The 19,182-nt window shown below is 42.8% G+C and overlaps 1 long non-coding RNA gene across 1 annotated transcript; it reads right to left on the bottom strand.

Annotated features, from left to right (window-relative positions):
- Positions 1-18,335: 18,335 nt before the first annotated feature.
- LOC124869847 lies at positions 18,336-18,938 on the bottom strand. The gene is made up of 3 exons (XR_007038669.1): positions 18,856-18,938; positions 18,730-18,785; positions 18,336-18,444 (listed from the first exon to the last, which is right to left on the bottom strand). It is a non-coding gene; the product is annotated as an uncharacterized LOC124869847 (long non-coding RNA).
- Between the last annotated feature and the right edge of the window lie 244 nt (positions 18,939-19,182).

The raw sequence follows: 19,182 nt of genomic DNA, 5'->3' as shown, positions 1-19,182 counted from the left end.
TCCAGTTTGCAGGTCTTTACAGACTGATGTAACTGTGATGGTGACTCCATATTTGTCTGTTAAATGGTGAATGGACTGAATTTATAAAGCTCTTTTCCAGTCATACCGACCACTCAAAGAAACGTGCACACATTCATACACTGATATGGAGATCAGTAAGCAACTTGCTCAGGGGCACATTGACATAAAAAGGGGAGAGCTGGAATCAAACCCACAACTTTCATATTACAAGACGACAACCGTTCCCACGGAGCCACAGTTGCCTCTGTTAGCCCCACACACTAGCTTTAATCACTGAAGTTGACAGAAATTAAAAACATTCGCTATGCTGAGCTGCATGACCAAGAAAAAACTAAAACATTTTACCTGGTAAAACAAAGGTTAAAAAATGTATATATGTTCTTTTAATCAATAGCATATTTATTGAGCGATATATTTTATTTTATTTCTGTACATTTTTCCAATCAACACTTAATAACGACGCATTTACCTAGTAATTTATTTGTTTATATACATATTAAATTGTGGCAACTTTGAACCTCCATATTTTTAACTATTTATTTTCATTATTCTGTTCCGAGCTCGTGCCCAAATGTGACATCTGTGAAAAGAAAATGATTTAAAATGCTATAAAGTCAAGTTAAAACAAAGTTAGGCCAAGGTGCTATACAACAATGTGATAAAGACTAAAGAAAAAACAATTACATGACAGCATTATAAAATAATACATCATAAAAAGACAATAGAAAAAATCTAGAATGATGAAACGCAAGATGGATTAAAAGTTTTACACATTTTTGCTTTATCTTCAAATTTTGTTGAGTAAAAGTAGATCTGCAGAAACAAAAGACAATTTTTTTTGGTTAAATTTCTTAATCAAACCAGCTGGAACCACACCATCCGTTTATCATTGAGATCACATCCTGCCATCAGTTTCCAACATCCTCCTTGTTATCAGTCATGATGGATGCTTCACATTTTCCTCTCTGTAGCCCTCAGATTAAACACCTTCTCACTGTAACCTCTGTGCCTGGAGGCAGAAGGGACTTCACAGTGTTTCTCCTGCTCAACATCTGCTCAGGGTGTCTTTGAAGGAGACCCTGGCCTTGAGTTTCAAGCTGTCTTTTCAACTTGAGCTTCGTTGTCTCTGATCTCTTGACCCTCAGGCGACTCTCCATCTCCTTGGTTAAACTGTTAAAATTAACGGCATCCGGCGCTCAGACCACTGTTTTCTACTTTAAACTTTTATATTTAGTTTAAGGCACCTCATGATGTTTCTTCATACTGGATAAAGGTGTCTGCAGAGATATTCGGCAGTATATTTAGATAGGGTGGCCTCTCTATAACAAGTGGTTTATTTTTATAGGTTGTGAACAGTTTTGAGAATGAACAAAGCTCCTGCAGGGATGGTGGTTTCATATTTTTTAAAAGGGACAAAAGCAGGAGTTGAACTTATTTTGGGAGTCCCAGGTCCACGAAGGTTTTTTAAATTGGCTGCAATCTGCATCCTGATGGGCTGTATAGGCCGTGCAGGGCTTAGCATGGTTTTACTCTGGTGTGAAGCTGATACAAGCAAGCTGTTTTAAATCCCCATTAAGTTGCTTGTTTGCTTGAATGTAAATAAAATCAAATAAAATGAATGTAAGGAAGAAACAATTGAGAAAATGTGAGGTCTTTAGGATGACAGACAAGTTTCAGACAAGTCCCAGTAAAATGTCTAATTTATTTATTCTTCACGTACATTCAAAAAACCTACCAATGGACATGTGGTGCTTTCCCACATATTCATCCTTAGTTTCACACCAGACTCACCTGGGTGTTTGTTACTGTGACGTTCAGTCATAGCCTCCTCCGACCAGAGCAAATTCAGTAAACCCCAGCAGTAACATTTTCCTACCCAATCAGTTGGACACGCAGATCACATCTATTGGTTGTTATGATGACCCCAAGATGCTACTCTAACAGTGATCTCAGTTTCCAACATGCCATAATTTCCTCCTCCAGCTCCAGTTACAGTACACCTTCACACTCTGACTTTAATAGCTTCGCTTGAGGCCCTCGGCACTTCAGCCAGGTGCCGCACAAAATCATTCCAAGGGCTGCAAGTGGCCCACGGGCCGCTTTTCGGCCACCCTTGATTTAAGGTATTAATGAGGAAAAAAGTGGATTTGGGCATCTTATTCTGCTTCTAAACACATTAATGCAATACGGCGATGGGATATTGTTTGCGGTGTGAGGTCTAAGTCCATGTTTTCACTCACACACAGAAGTCCTGGTGAAGGAGGCCCCGCCAATGTAAAAACAGTATTTCATGTGCTTAACCACTAATCCTCCTCCTCCTCCTTAATCAGAAGAGCAATGTTCCTCTGAGGGACTTCTAATTAATTTTCATTGTTTGGAGTCTTAAACCCCTCACTGCTGCCTTCCTTGTTCCTTGCTACGCTCCACGGTGCTTGCTCTTTTACCTCTAATCCGGGATCCTCGCTCTGGGAGACTGATTTCAAGCCTCCTTTCTGCCTCCAAAGTCCTTCTTTTCTCAGTCACCGGGAAAGCCGCTGAACGATATCCGGACAAACACGGTGATTGGATTTAGAAGGAAGCTCAAGAGGGGTATTAATAAGAAGGTCTGCATTGAGGATAAGCTGGAGTTCTGCTGTGCTGACCCCTCTGTTGTCCTCTGTGGCTAATCAAAGCACTGCTGCATCCTCTTTGTGCAGCTGTAGGAATGAGAACTATGTGAGGTGGAAATTAAGCTGCTTTAATAGTCGAAAGAGCTCAAAGGGACAGTAAGCCACCTGAAAACCAGCATCCTATTGCATTTAGGTCAGACCGTGTCACAGAGACTCAGTTGTGCTGATTATGAGTTTGCCTTTGATTGATAGATTTCTGTCTAACATGTTTTTCACATTAAGCCCTCTTCATTAGTGTCGCCAAACATGCCAACGCAGATGAATGTGTGTGGGGACATTTCAAAGCTGCTGTCTCTCTGTTTCCTATTAAGCCGGTGTTCTGAAGAACTGGATGACTTTGCTGTTTTCTACTTTCTTCATGTCTCCCAGCAGACCTTCGCATCACGTCTGTAGGGTGCTGTAAAAGGCGGAATGAGGAGGGAGTGGTGCACGTCGAGCATAAAAGTTCCAATGAGTTATGAGATGTTAATCGTTTCACCCTTGATTGCTTGGTATAACACATGAGGACAGAGGAGTTACACAAAGGTCTCAAAATGCAACCACACTGCTCTAAATATATTGGAAACAAGGTTTATTGTTTCGGCTTTCCTTGCAACTAATGAAGGAAGTACAAAGCCTCGCAAAAGAAAGACTTTAGTCTGCAGACGTGCAAAGCTGGAGACATAACAGAAAATGTCGTGCAGCTGCAGTGGCAGCAAAAGGTGGTTGTACAAAGTGTTGAGTCAGAGGGAATGAATACAAATGCATGCCACACTTTTCAGCTCTTTATTAGTTAATTTTTTTATTTTTAAGAGTGGCTTATTGAAAGTTATTAGACAGGAAATGGGCAGAGAGAGAAGAGGGGAAGACATGCAGCAAAGGATGGCTGTGTCGAGGGCTATAGTCTCTGTATATGGGAGGCCCGCTCTACCGCTACACCCTTCATATCTTTATTTGTAGAAAGTGTTGCAAATCATGTATCCTTTACCTTTCACTTCACAATTCAATTCAATTCAATTCAGTTTTATTTATATAGCGCCAATTCACAACACATGTCATCTCAAGGCACTTCACAAAAGTCAGGTACATACATTCCAATTAATCCTAATCATTGAACAATGCAGTCAGATTCAGGTATTTATTCAAATTGGATAAAAGGTTTTTCTGTCTAAGGAAACCCAGCAGATTGCATCCAGTTAGTGACTTGCAGCATTCACTCCTCCTGGATGAGCATGTAGAGACAGTGGACAGTCACTGGCGTTGACTTTGCAGCAATCCCTCATACTGAGCATGCATGTAGCGACAGTGGAGAGGAAAAACTCCCTTTTAACAGGAAGAAACCTCCAGCAGAACCAGGCTCAGTGTGAGCGGCCATCTGCCACGACCGACTGGGGGTTTGAGAGAACAGAGCAGAGACACAAAAAGAACACAGAAGCACTGATCCAGGAGTACTTTCTATGGGAAGGAAAAGTAAATGTTAATGGATGTAGCTCCTTTAGTCGTTTCACCTAGAAAGAAAGAACAGATAAACTCTGAGCTAGTTTTCAAGGTTAGAGTCTGAAAGAGAGCACATAGAGTTAGTTACAGTAGAAGCTCAGTCAATCACCATGTCTAGGAGAGAGAAAGGGTTAAACACTAAAAGACAGGGCTATGTGGATCATCGGTAGAGGGTGAGCATTAAGTTGTTGCCAGCAGAAGCTCGGACAATTCCCCTCTCCAAGAAGGTGTCACAGGTAGACACAGAGCCAGGCCAGGTGTAGCTTCTAAGAAGAGAAAAGAGAGAACAAGGTTAAAAGCTGAAATAACAGCAAATAATGCAAAATTGGAGAGTAGTGTGAGAATGTAGCGAAGAGGGTGAAAGTGGTCATTATGTCCTCCAGCAGCCTAAGCCTATAGCAGCATAACTACAGAGATAGTTTCAGTTCAGATTATTTAGTTAAACGGCGCTTATTTACAACAATGTCGTCTCAAGGCACCCCACAAAGGGTCCCACTGATGGTCATTGTTATACTAAAAACCACAATGATTGGGATACCTCCCTCTGTCAGACTGATTATAACCAGCGCCATAGAAAAAGAGAGTTACGACACTCTTTGAACCCGCCGATAGGCGGTCACGTGGTTCATGTAGCTCTCAATAGTTCCAAACATCTCAGCGGTGTCAGTCAGGTTGAACGGCTTCAGGCGCGACATAACGCAAAAAGCGAATTTTTTCACTCTTTCCTCTGACTTTTGGTAATTAAATAACAATGAACTGATTACTGGCTACTAAATCATAATTTGAAAATCCAAACAGAAGTAACAATACCTAATATAAATGCTCTTTCTGATCTCCTCCGCATGCTAGCACATGCTAGCAAGGATGCTATAACTGTATTCTGTGCCAGCAGTTAAGAGCTCTGATCAAACTTACCTTCGGATCTACATCCTATACTATGTAGAAAGATCTATTGCCTATGTATTTAAAAAAAAAAAGAAATCCAAATATTACAGGTGGTGCTGGTGTTTGGAACTATTAGCAGCTCCATGAACCACGTGACTTTCGCATTCCATTCTTTCTATAGAAGTCAATGGGAGTGTCGTAACTCTTTCTTTCTACGGCGCTGATTATAACCATTGGAAAAGAGAAGGGGTCATACAGGTAGCAGAAATGGAAGGTGTGTTTGCACCTCAACCATAACTGAGCCGGTTTAGGCTAAACCTGACTCCCCCTTACTCCAACCAACAGGGAGGGAGGAAGGCTTCCTCCTTGATAACCTAAGCCACTCTAACTATAAGCATTATCAAAAAGTAAAGTTTTAAGCCTGTCCTTAAAAGTAGACAGGGTGTCTGCCTCACGGACTAAAACTGGGAGCTGGTTCCACAGGAGAGGAGCCTGATAACAAAAGGATCTGCCTCCCATTCTACTTCTAGAGACTCTAGGAACCAACAGTAAACCTGCAGTCTGAGAACAAAGTGCTCTGTTAGGAACATATGGAACAATAATATCTCTGATGTATGATGGAGCTAGATCATTAAGGGCTTTATATGTGAGGAGGAGAATTTTAAATTCTATTCTAAATTTAACAGGGAGCCAATGAAAGGAAGCGAAAATAGGAGAAATATGATCTCTCTTTTTAATTTTCATCAGAACTCTTGCTGCAGTATTTTGAATCAGCTGAAGGCTTTTAACTGCATTTTGTGGACATCCTGATAGTAACAAATTACAATAGTCCAGCCTCGACGTAACAAATGCATGGACTAGTTTTTCAGCGTCACTCCTGGATAGGATATTTCTAATTTTGGCCATGTTTACCAAAACAAAGCTTATTTACAACAATGTCGTCTCAAGGAACCCCACAAAGGGTCCCACTGATGGTCATTGTTATACTAAAAACCACAAGGATTGGGATACCTCTCTCTCAATTATGCACTACTTTGTGTTGGTAAATGGGTACGAAAGGGGATTTGGAATTGGCAGAAATTACAGATCTACTCAGACCCGTCAAATTAGATGAAGACCAACAAGAACATCAAACCAGAGTCAGAAAGAAACAACATGGTCAGCAGGGACAGAGGTTGTAGTGAAAGAGTGAAACATGAACATCACTTGTTGGTCAGAAGAATACAGACACAAAATTAAGTTTTGGCCTCTGTCTGTTTCCATCTGATGATAGGCAGCAGCACAGTATGATGCAGTTTAATCCAAGTTTCCATGTTTTCATCACGTTTCAACATAGTTTTATTTCCATCAAGTCATAGTGTTATTTATACTTTCTCCGTATGGAGCGCCTGCCCTTTAAAGTTCTCTACAAGACACTGTGGATATTATTCACACACTGCATGTTAAGCAGTCATGGCTAGGTACTGGGACTGGACAGAAGATTGATGAAAAAGCAGCTTAAGTCTAAAGAAAAACTGATCTTCAAAAACCCAATAACTGTTGATGAAGGTGGTTTTGAAAGATTACTAAAACATCTGATTCCTTTAAAGCAAATTTACTAAGGTTATATTATTATTCCCTGATTTTCATGGGTTTTAGCCTCCTGTCACATAATGTCTGATGCAAGCTGACACTTTATTGATGAAATAAAGACCTGGAGGAATCCTTCAAAGCAGGGAAACAACAGACAAACTGTTGGATCATTTGCCTTAAATGCATCAGAAAACCTGTGATTCTTCAACCCTGATGTTTCCCCTTCAGTTAGAAAATAAGAAACTGCAGCAAAACACTGAATCAAACATGAGAACGTTCCCCAGTACCGACAGGCTTCAAGTTCAGTTTCAACACAGCCAACATCTGCTGCCTTTAAAGACATATGAGACAGTTAAATCAATCCAGGCTGGGAGCAGGGAAACAGACGGAGAGGACAGAGGAGGGAGGTCTTTTCATCTGTGCTGCCTTAGAAAATACTCTCATGTGCAATGAGAGATCCTATTGTGTGAAGCTCGTCTGAAAAAAACTCACTGGGTCAAGGATAAACTGTCCTTTTGGATGTAAATGTCTGTGTTCCTTAGAAACAGAGTAAAAAAGAGCCAACATTTGAAAATGACAAAATCTACTTTGCTGAAAATATTCAAACCCCTTTATTGCAACATTAAAAAAAACAAGCTTTAACATATTTGATTGTTTTTTATATCTGTTTGTTAGAGAACAATAGTGAACAAACAGCAACATGAAGACCAAGGAACAAGAGATGAGATTAAGTTGAGGAGACGTTTAGAACATAGTTAGGTTTCAAAACAAAATGCAATCCTTTGATATCAAAGAGGACTGTTCATAATGTGAAGAATATGGCACAACTGCAAACATACCAAGACATGGCTGTCCACCAAAACTGACAGGGTGGACAGGGAGAGCATTATTCAGAGAAGCAGCCAAGAGGCCCATGGGGACCCTGGAAGAGCTGCACAGATCCATCGCTCAGGTGGGAGGGTCAACAAACAGGAGAATCATGCACTTCACAAATTGGGCCTTTACGGAAAAATGGCAGTTGACGAATCAAAGTCATTGATGAAGAGAGCCTAAAGAAGTTACAATTGCAGTTTCTCACAAGCTGTGTAGGGGACAAAGAAAGCAAGTGGAAGAAGGTGCTGTAGTCAGATGAGAACAAATATAAAGTCTTTGGCCTATGTGTAAAAATGCTGTGACTGCGCATCATCCAAAACACAGCATGACACACGGTGGTGGGAGCTTTATGCCGTGGGGCTGTTCAAGTATTAAACAAATCAGTGTCTAGATGTACAAAGCCGGTAGAAATATACCCCAAAGGACTTGCAAAATGTGGCTCTACAGAGTGCAGACTCAGAGGGCATGAATACAATTGCATGCCACACTTTTCAGCTTTTTATTTGTAAAAAAAACAAACAAAAAAACCAAGAAAAACATAAAAATCAGACATCCCTTCTTTGCGCTTAAAAATTAAGATCTACTTTGTGTTGGTCCAACACAGAATCCTAATAAAATACACTGACGTTTGTGGTTGTAATGTGAGAAAACATGATAAAGGTCAAGGGGTGTGAATACTATTGCTATGCAGTGTGTATGATAGTATAAAACTGGTTAGATTCTGAATAGTATTTTCCTCCAGTAAACTTGCAGTTCTGACTGACAGTAAGCAGAGTGAGACGTGATGCAGCGCTGACATGAAAACACCCGGTTCTGCAACAGGAACATAATAACAAAACCCAAGTGCTCACAGAACCCATTAGCTGTCATGTTTTCTCTGACGGATCGTTTACCCTGGCCGGTTTTCCGGACTGCTGAGGCTGTTCTCCAGTGGTGGATAAGAACCGACAGCTTCCTGTGGCTCTGATCTCAAGAACAAAGTGAAAGGAAGAGAACTGATGGCTCCAACTAAAAATAAGAACAAATCCTGTAAATGCAATAAAAGGCCTGATACAGCACCACTGTTTTTCATCTGAAACTGACCTAAAGGCGAGTGAAGCCGTCGCTGTCCCACGGTAGAGTCAGGATTTTTGTGGTTCCTGTGGCCTCCAGCCTGCTCGAGGGCCTCTGGCCTCATCTGACGGGCCCTGTCTGGGATGCCAGCTGCGTGGCGAACATACAGGCTGACTCGGCAGCTCTGACAGACGCAGGCGCAGGAAACATCCTGTGATTTATGCGACATGTACAACCATAAAAATACATGATACATTATTTTAGGGCCATCTGTCAGGGCACTGCGTGTAAATGGAGAACATGTAAGAAAAAACCCCCAGAGGTGCCAGATATCTTCATTAGGTGTTTTTGGATTAGTCGGACAGCTTTAACTTTCTATGACTTGGCGTATCGTCACCACTTTGGGTAATATTGATTCAGGACAACAGTCGTCTATTTTCTTATACTCTTGTCTGTGAAAAGGGACAAAATGGGCTCTGATAATGATGGTCTGCAGAAGTTTATTACTTGGAGTCCAGAGAAAAATCCCATTTTGAGGGAAAAGATTTTTCCTTTCACTAAAAAGGGCCATGGTGACAGTACATGGAATCAGTGTATGCCAGCAGTATCAAAGCTGTGGCACAGCTTATAAAATGATAATTACTGGTTCGATCTTTAGTGCATTATGTATTTAGGAAAGAAATGAAGCCTGTAGTTTTTTAAAAGGTATTTTTTTTATCCAAGAACAAAAAAACCTTAAACAAAAACTTATAAATCAGTCAGCCTAGTAAGTAATCATAAAATACATTTTCTGACACAAAAGGAGCCTTCAGATGCATGCCCCTCTAAAACAGAAATACTATTACAGTGTAGTACTATTACTGCAGTGCTTCTGAAAAGTCCACCCCCCTTGTTAACAGGCCAGGTTTCTGTGATATAGAAAATAATACTGTAGAAAATGTTTTCAAAACCTTTTCCACGTAGAATGTGAAAATAATCCTGTACAATTTAACTGCAAAAAACAAATCTGCTAGCAGGAAGAAAATACAATAAAAAAGTTGTAATAGCCTTGTTGCATCAGTGTGTGCACGCTCAGACACCCTGTATCTCAGACCATGAGGACATAAAAATGACATCAAACCTGAGGGTTTTATGTCAAAAGAAAAACTCAGAGCCCCCCAAGTACTTTAAGAATAATTTATTATTAGATCAACTTTCAACCCCTTTGGGGAAAAAATCCGCCTGGTTAAAATAGTCCTAAAAATAACATTTGTTAACTATAGTTAAATTAAAGGATTACAAATAAGTGAAATTACATTTTTCATCTTATTTTTGTTGAAATGGTTTTCTCCTGGTGGTACAAGCAGCTGTATGGTTCAGATAAATGCTTTTTGTCCTTAAAGGGTATTCTGCTTACTAGAGGAAGAAAAGAAAGCAGCAAAAAAGACCTTTCTGACAAGAAGAGTGGTGATTATGATTGTGGGCAGTAGTGAACTCAGAGAGCGCAAGAAAGCATCCATCACTCAAACTCTGAGTCTTTAAATTAGTTTTAGTGGATTTAATAAGTGACTTGAGCATCTTTTAATCACACACCCTGATAATTTTATTTATGTCAGGGCTTCAGGGAAATAAAATATGATCTAAAAACATGATTAAATGCCTGTATTTGTCTTCCAGATGATTTTGATTTACTTTTAAACATTTATGAAACTGAGATGGTTCCTATTTTACTGCAAATCACACAGAGATTAGGGACTCATAAACCCAGATCTACAGTGCCTAACAGACGTTTTCCCTTTGACCTTTTTCAACAATTTGTCTCGCTAGATCACAAACTTCAATGTAGTTTTTGGGTATACCTCCGCAAAGCATCATATAATAGTGAAGTGCAAGGACAATGCGTCAATTTGTTTTAACAAGAGTAAATCTGAAAAATCTGTGCAGCCCTCTTGAGACAAGACTTTTATAGAACCACCTTTTGGCTGCAGTTACAGCTGCAATTTTTTGGGTTATGTTTCTTCCAGTTTTGGGTATCTGGAGATTGAGATAGTTGTTCATTCTTCTCTGCAAACTAGCTCAAACTCAGTCAGATTGTCTGGACTTTGACTGGGCCACTCATGAAGATGCATCAGAACCACTCCCTTGTGGCTGAAGCTGTATGTTCAAGCTGATGTCACACTATTTCCTAACTTACCAGGACTTGTAAATCATGTCTTAAAAAAGTCTAATTGTGAGCAAATGAAGAGGATTTTGTGAAACATCAAGTCCTGAAATGTCTTTACAATCTGTTGGTTTCAATGCGCTCCTGTTCCAGAATACAACATGTCTACTGAGGTCAGCGGTGTAGGATTCTCAGTGTTCAACTGCATGAAGACTTATGACTTCTGCCAAGACGTCACTGTGTGGTTTTGATTTTTTCATATTTGAAAGATGACAGTAATTAGCACTGTTGCCGTGCAGCAAAGAGGTCCAAATCCCCACCTTTGTCTTTTTGCATTGAATATGGATTAATTGGTTAATCTAAAGTACACTTAGGTATGAGTGTGTGTGCATGGTTGCTTTTCCTGTGTGTCTCTGTGTTGCCCTTTGATAGACTGGTGACCTGTCCAGGGCAACTGTGCAGAAGATGGATGGATATTAAGGATCAACTGACTGTCTTGGACTTGAATTTTAAGGCTCTATGAGAGACCAATTAGTCAGAAACTTTATTGAGAAGGTAAGTCACACGATCAGTCTTACTTCCAGTTTCAAGCATTCTGCATCTAGAGAGAAATACGGTCTCCAGGTAGAATGGTGATTAATAATTAATGTTATCAAAGGCAGATAAGCAATATGGTGACAGGAGTATTCGGGTCATTGTCCTGTTGGAAGATGAACCTCTACCCCAGTCTCAAGTCTTTTTCAGCCTCGAACAGGTTTTCTTCCAGTATTGACCCACATTTAGCTCATCTTTCATCTTAAGATCCATTTTCCCATCAACTTTGACCAGGTTCTCTGTGTCTTCTGCAGAAAAGCATCAACAGAACATGATGCTGCCACCATCATGTTTCACAGTAGGGATGGCGTGTTGGCGGTGTTAGTTTTCTTTCACAAATAACATCTTATATGCAAGCAAACATGAATTTGTATGGTGTCTTCCAATAATAGCTTTCTTCCTGGGATTCTTCCATAAAGGTCAAATTCCTCTCCTCATTTTTAGATGATGGATTGAAAAAGTACTCTTCCGTGGCCTTTATGATGCTGCCTGCCCACCAATGTTTAAACAGATAACAACTCCAGCAGTTTAAAAAAAGTGTTTTCTTACAATGCGTACTGTAAGACATTATGGTGCCCTGGGTCATTAGCCATCTCACCAAAATCAACATTCGTGCCCGTTTGCAACCATATTTACCATATCCTTCTTTTATGGCACATACATTTCTTTATTGCAAACATGATTCAAAGATTTCAACAAGTTCAATTGAAAACAGTATTTAGAAAAATTTATTATGAAGACTTTCTTTTAAGTCCTGAATTTCTCATCAATCCCTAACAAAGAGCTGTCAATAAAAACAACGAATCATAAGCAATAAAATAACGGAAAAGGCCCCACACACAACAAAGTCCAAAATGCGAAGTTGGATTTTTCAAAGAAAGCAACCCAGAGTTATAATTAGCTTAACCCCTGTTAAACTTCTTCAGAACATTTCACAGCTTTGGGACCCAGAGGCTTTCTGCCTTCCTGCCGACAGCACCGGCAAAAATGTCACTGGGTTCTTAAAGGGAAAATCCAAATTCAGGAATCTGTTTTTGTTGTTGCCCAACTGTTCTCTCAGCTTTCAGTGAGATTTTAACGTGTTTTCATGTGGTTCTGGTACAAACAGATCGTTGTTTATATCTAAGAGGTCAGTACGCCTCTGCACTAATGTCAGCAAGACAAACTCCTCTGTATTTACCGACTTGACAGTAAAACTGGCTCTGATCCTGCAGCTTGTTGAATAAAGTATACTGATTTGTCTTCATTTTTAATAAACACAATCAGCCAGTGTTTTTTCTGTGTTTATTCTCTGCTGGGTTTGATTGCCTTCCAATCAAAACAGTGTACTTATTGTACTCGCCGTTCAGTCTACTGCCCGGTCTTTGTTTTACGGTGCTTTGGACTGGTTTGCTGTATAAACAGTTATCTGATGTGTAAGATAAACACTTCATATCAAGTACACCTCTGCAAGAAAATACTAACAGAAAATGAGAGGTGACATGCCAAAAGTTTGAATATTGAATTTTACTTTGTAATACTAGTGTTTTCTCTCCAACAAACAGAGATGGAAGATTGTCTAATTTGTCTTCGAGTCTTCTCAACTGCATGAAGGTCTCTGCTCACCAGCTGCTCAGGAGACATTCTTAATGTATGGTTTCATGTTTTGTGGTCGTGGCTGGAGATGGAGCAGCGTAGGCTTGCTGCCAATCTGCTGTGTCACATGACTGTCATAAATCATAACTGCTGTGAGGTTTTATGCTATGGTGCAGCGCAGCCCGTTTTGGGAAAAGGATGGATTTGTTTCAGCTTGTGTTTGACGCTGCTGCTGATGTTGGTGCAGTTGTTGTTGGCCCAGTGGTCAGACGGAACGGTTCTCAAGCACAGGACCAATGAACACAGAAAGACAGCTGCGTCATCACATGTTTAGACCACTCCAGGGCCCTTTAAAGGAAACATCAACATCCTCTACTGCATAGTTTGTTTTTATAGGACCCTTTTTGTGTTTTATGTTGATTTTTTTATTATCTTGTCATATTTTTGCTACTTTGCTAAAATTAACAGAAAACAATCAAGAGACATTTCTTTCCCCAACAGACAGTTGGGTACTTTAAGAAGTAACCAGATTAAGTAGAGTCCATCTGAGGCCACAGAGGTTTCTCAGAGGCCACCAGTAAATAAACAGCATCATAAAGACCAAGAAACACAGCAGTCTGCCTGCTTGTCTGCATTCCGTGGTCCTCCGTTGCACTAAACGTGACAGAATGTTTCCGCCATAGTTGGACCTCGCAGACGGTAGGTAAGAGAGCACCTCTGATCACTGGCTTCAGCAGCAGATGAAGGAGGCTATGAGTTATCTCCCGTCCGATCTGGAGGTTGTGCCCTCTCCACTTCTGCTGGAGGAGATGGAGCTCGCACCTGCTGGTCCTGGGTCTGGCCGCGGTGCGGTGGATCTCTTTACGTTCCTGTCTCGGGAGGCGGAGAAGACGTTGCGCCGTTCTGCAGGGCTGTCAGTGCCGCAGTCGGCTCATGACGGATCCAAGTTGGCAATTGCATGTCCGGGGACAGGTACCCTTAGTCGGCGTTCATCTTCTCCTCCTCTTCATATGGCAGTGAAGCCCTTGTCCTCCTCCCGCCGCAAGAAACGCCGGCGTGGAGCACTTTCCTGTGTTTCTGCTGGTGAGGAGGAGTCTCCCACAGCTGCTGCTGCCACGCCTGGAGCGGTAACTCCGTTGCTCGCTGGCGGGAGGGTTGCAAGTATTCCCGCCTCTTCGTCTGCCACAGCACAGTCTCCCAGGCTCGCTGCAGCTCTGCCCATGCCGTCTTCGCTCGCTCCAGCCTGGTGTCCTGAGGCAACACCTGACGAGCTAGAGCAGCATTTAAGGTTTTATGCACACCAGCTTAAAGCCTTCAGAAGGACCTGTCTCCTGTATTCCTCTCCTGAGCTGAGGGAGAGAATCAGACAGATGGAGGAGGATTATGAGACGGCAGTAAGGCAGTTTTACTGCCGTCCACCTTCACCCATACCAAGCCACCAGAGCGCTGCGGCTGAGCAGTCTAAGCCAGGTCTCCAGAATGGTGCTGCAGCTCAGTCCACCTCAGGTCTCCAGGGAGCTGGTACTGACCAGCCCACGTCAGGTCTTCAGAGCGCCGCCATTGTGGCGCCCAAGTCTGCCTCAACCTCCTCCACACGACGCAGAGGACGTCGGAAGGGGGACGCCTCGGCTCAAGTCATTGGGGGTCCCGGCGACGCCTCAGCTCAAGTCATCGGGGGTCCAAGCGACGTCTCGGCTCAAGTCATCGGGGGTCCCGGTGACGCCTCAGCTCCTGCGCATGCCAATGAGGGTCTCGGCGACGCCTCAGCTCCTGCTCACGCTACTGGGGGTCTCGGCGACACCTCAGCTCCTGCTCACGCCAATGAGGGTCTCGGCGACGCCTCAGCTCCTGCTCACGCTACTGGGGGTCTCGGCGACACCTCAGCTCCTGCTCACGCCACTGAGGGTCTCGGCGACGCCTCAGCTCCTGCTCACGCCACTGAGGCTCTCGGCGACGCCTCAGCTCCTGCTCATGCCACTGAGGGTGTCGGTGACGCCTCAGCTTCTTCGCAAGCCACTGAGGGTGGACGCAACGCCTCAGCTTCTGCTCCTAGTCTGCAGGCCTTCCAGGGGTTCAGTGAGAGTCTGGTCCTCATCCTAGTTCCGGAACCCTGTGATGAAGGTTTTGAGGAGGAAGCGCCGCCGGATCCTGTCTCTGAGGGGTTCAAGGAGCAGCTTGTCCTCGTTCTGGCCTCTGAACCCAGAGACGAGGGGTTCGAGGAGGAAGCGCTCCGGATCCTGTCTCTGAGGGGTTCAAGGTGCAGCTTGTCCTCGTTCTGGCCTCTGAGGGTCCCCCAGACACTGCATCGGTTTCCGAGGGTCCCGTCGGTTCTGCTTCAGCCTCTGAGGGTTCGCCAGGCTCTGCTTCAGCCTCTGAGGGTTCGCCAGGCTCTGCTTCAGCCTCTGAGGGTTCGCCAGTTCATGTTCTGGAGGAGCCCATGGGCAGGCTGCCTCCACGTCCTGGTCCTGAGCACCTCCTAGGTTTCCACTGGGGGGTGTTCATGGAACTGAAGCCTGTCTCCTGGGTGCCGCCTGGCTCCAAGCCTCCAGAGTTCCGTGAGGGTTTTAAGGATGAACCGCCTCCCATGTGCGTTCCATAGTTCCGTGAGGGGTTCAAGGATGAACCGTGGGTGGACTGCCTATGACCATAGCTCCAGGGCCCAGTGACTGTGTTCCAGGCCAGATTGACTGTGTTCCTGGCCTGACTGACAATGCTCCTGAGCTGACTTACTGTGCTCCCGAACTGACTTACTGTGCTCCTGAGCTGACTTACTGTTTTCCCGAGCTGACTTACTGTGCTCCAAAGCTGACTTACTGTGCTCCAAAGCGGACTTACTGTGTTCCAGGCCAGATTGACTTTGTTACAGGCCTGACTGACGTTTTGCCTAAGGCACCCAACTTATTGCCTGACTATGAGGGGCCTGACTCCACACCTGACTATGGGGCGCCTGACTCTAGGCCTGACTCTAAGCTCCGAGGTTCCTCTACTCGGCGTGGTCAACCTCCTGACTGAGGGTCCTTTACTCGGCGCGGCCGACCTCCTGACAGAGGGTCTTCTGCTCTGCTCGGCCTCCATGTCTTTGCTGCCAGCCTCTTCACCGCCGACCGCCCAGGACTCTGTGTTGCAGGTCCTGGCGCCCGCCTGAACTGTGTGCCTGCACGGGACGACCTCCAGAACTTTGTGCCTGCTTGGGACGGCCTACTGGTCGCCCGCCTGAACTTTGTGCCTGCTCGGGACGGCCACCTGGTTGCCCGCCTGAACTTTGTGTTTTTGTTTTTCTCTTCCACAATTAAATATTTTCACCTACCGTCATGCTGCCTGCTTGTCTGCATTCCGGGGTCCTCCGTTGCACTAAACCTGACAGTAAAGGGGTTTAAAACAGGGATAGGTTCTAAAACAATACCCCAATACCTGTGCAGTCTTTAATCCATCATCTGAAAATGAAAGAGTATGGCACAACCGCAAAGCTATCCAAATTAAGGCAGTCCATGTAAACTGACAGGTTGGCCAAGGAGAGATCCACATCTCAGGTGGGAGAATCTGCCGACCGATGAATTCCCCAAATGTGGCCTTTTATGAAAAAGTGGAAAGAAAAAAATCCATTAGAAACGCTGCTTGTTGTTTGCTCCTGGTCAAACAGGCGACAGCAAACGTGAAAGAAGGTGCTCTGCATACATTAGACTGTGTGGTGGAAAATTAACCCTGAACACACTGTCCCTACTGTGGCAGCATTATGGTGTGAGGATGCTTTTTCTTAGCAGTGACAGGGAAGCTAGTCATAGTCGATAGATGTATGGACCTAAATACAGTATAATCCTAGAAGAAATCTTGTTAAGTGTTGAAAAAGACTTATAACTAGGGCAGAGGTCCATCTTCTTGGCACAACAACCTTAAACATGCAGTCAGACCTAAAAGGAAGTTGTTTAGATCTAAGCATAATCTTGTGTTGGAATGGCACAGTCAAAGTCCAGACCCAAATCCAATTAATAATCTGTGGCCAGATTTAATAACTGATGTTTACAGATGTTCTTCATCCAATCAGATTGAGCGTATTTGACAAAGAAGAATGGGCAAAATCTCCATTTCAAGATGTGGAAAGTTGGTAGAGACATATTCCCAAAGACCACCACCTGTAGTAACTGTAGTAAAGGTGGTTTTACACAGTACTGAGTCAGGGAGGCTGAACACCAATACATTCTACGCTTTTCAGAGTTAGTACAAAGCTTTCAAAAGCATTTATCCATCTTCCTTCCACTTCACAATGATGCAGTACTTTGTGTTGGTCCATCAAATAAAATCCATCCAACATATTGTGAAGTTTGTGGCTTTAATGTGACAAAATGTGGACAAATGAAGTCTATATGTGTGTGTGTGTGTGTTTGCGTGTAATAAATGTTATTTTTGTCTCCAAGCTCCTTCATTCTGAAGTCTCTCTGTCTCCAACTCACCATTGTACATGACCGTAAACATGTCCAGAAATGTTGAAAACTTTAATTTGGCTTACTAACCAGCTTTGCTCTACCACTAAGCGGTTTTAGTTAAACTGAATCTCTCAAAAAAATCTGAGTATGCTGTGTCATCTTTATGGTACTTGCCTCAAGTGTTGATCTTTCTAGCTTCAATTTCAAAATAAAGTGTCCATCTATGCAGATGATGTCAGGTTTTGTACCACAGAACTTTGAAACAGGCTAACAAGCAATTACGCAAAGAGCATTTTCAGTTCATGTCTCTGTTGGTCTCCTCTGACTTTTGGTGACAGAAATGCTACTGAGACTGTCTTCTCCGTCTACGTTAGTGCAGCCAATTTTACAGTAAGTCAGCCCCCACCAACATAGCCCATCTTCTCTTTCTTCTTCTATTTTTTATTCATATATCTGCCAAGATACCACAAGGCAGTCCAAAGAGCATCTGGTTCCTTTTGGGCTTGTGGTCACAACACTGAGAATGCCACATCAAAGCATTTTTTTTAAATCCAGCCAACAGAGAGAAGAAGAGAGTAAGGAGGGAGGAAGAAGAAGAGAGAAAATCTGGGACAAATTCTGTTTCACACACATGAACCACAAATCTGTCCTTCCACATGGCAAAACTGCAGCACACATCAATAGCCATGCTTTAAGAATCCATCAATCTTCATGCTCCAACCGCTTCCCTCTTACAGATAGTTTCGCTCCCACGCTCATCTCTTTCTACGCTTTAGGGGTTGTTCCAAGAAGTCTTAAAGGTCTGGAAGTTTATTGTCATTCTCTGTTATATTAGTGCAACATAATTTTTATGAGATTATGTCAATAGAACTGTAATTGCCACATTTAACCACAGCCACTGTCTTCTTTGTGTATATGTGCTTAGAAATCCTTGCACAAACATGTTTGTTCATGAAAAACATCAGAGCTGATTTAAACCCATCTTCCTGTCTTCAGGCTGGGACAGGTACATCTTCAAAACTTTCTTAAGATCAAATATTGATGGCTGTGTCATTACCTTTGGAAATATGACCTTGGAGCTACATCCTCTGTCAATCAGTGGTACCAAAACACAAACATGTGTACATGCTGGTTCCCGCAGCTCTTTGTGCCTGACAGCTGAGATCTAAGGGAACAGAATACACTCTGTTCAGACAGGTTTGGACAACTGCTCCAAAAGGTAATATGTTGATATCAAATTACTCTTTCATCTGTAAGATGGACCAGGAGGGTGGTGGAGAGGTTATTGGTTCAACTTAGGAATGTCCCAATCAGGGTTTCTTTGGTCATTTAAGAACAGGTATAGGCTGATTAAAAGCCTCCAAAAAGTTAAGAAAATGAATGCCATGTATAGACTTTTGAACTTGGTAGGTTTAAAGCTCAGTAAAAAAGTCATTGAAAAATCACTGACCAATGACGTTTCAGACGCTGCAGTCTCTCCTGTTTTTTCCCCGTTCTTCCATTTTTCTTCAGAGATGAAAAAGTATTAGTCCCCTTTCTGTTTTTGCTTTGTATTCACACTTTTGGCTTGGCTTACATTATAGAGTCCAAGTCAAGTCTAAAGCCTTTGTTCTCGAGTCCAAGTCACAGATACGAGTCTGTCTCTGATGTAAGAGAGCTGTAACAAAAGGTTTTACTTATATTTTAAAACAAAGACAAAATGATCAGAGTTCAGATTTTAAACTCCCATTATCATATTTATATTAATGATTAGCATGGCTGACATCACAATAACAGCAGTCTCGTGTGCATTCATGGGATAACAGAGATATTTACATTTTCTTCGAGATAACTGCACACATGCGGTGCATTCAGACATGCTCTTCCCTCAGGAAACTGTCCTGGTGTTGTTCTACCATCTGGT

The sequence above is a fragment of the Girardinichthys multiradiatus genome, chromosome 6, assembly GCF_021462225.1.
Source record: "Girardinichthys multiradiatus isolate DD_20200921_A chromosome 6, DD_fGirMul_XY1, whole genome shotgun sequence".
In the NCBI taxonomy this organism is placed as follows: domain Eukaryota; kingdom Metazoa; phylum Chordata; class Actinopteri; order Cyprinodontiformes; family Goodeidae; genus Girardinichthys; species Girardinichthys multiradiatus.
The sequence above is the reverse complement of the archived record's forward strand: the minus strand, read 5'-3'. Positions and strand labels throughout refer to the sequence as shown.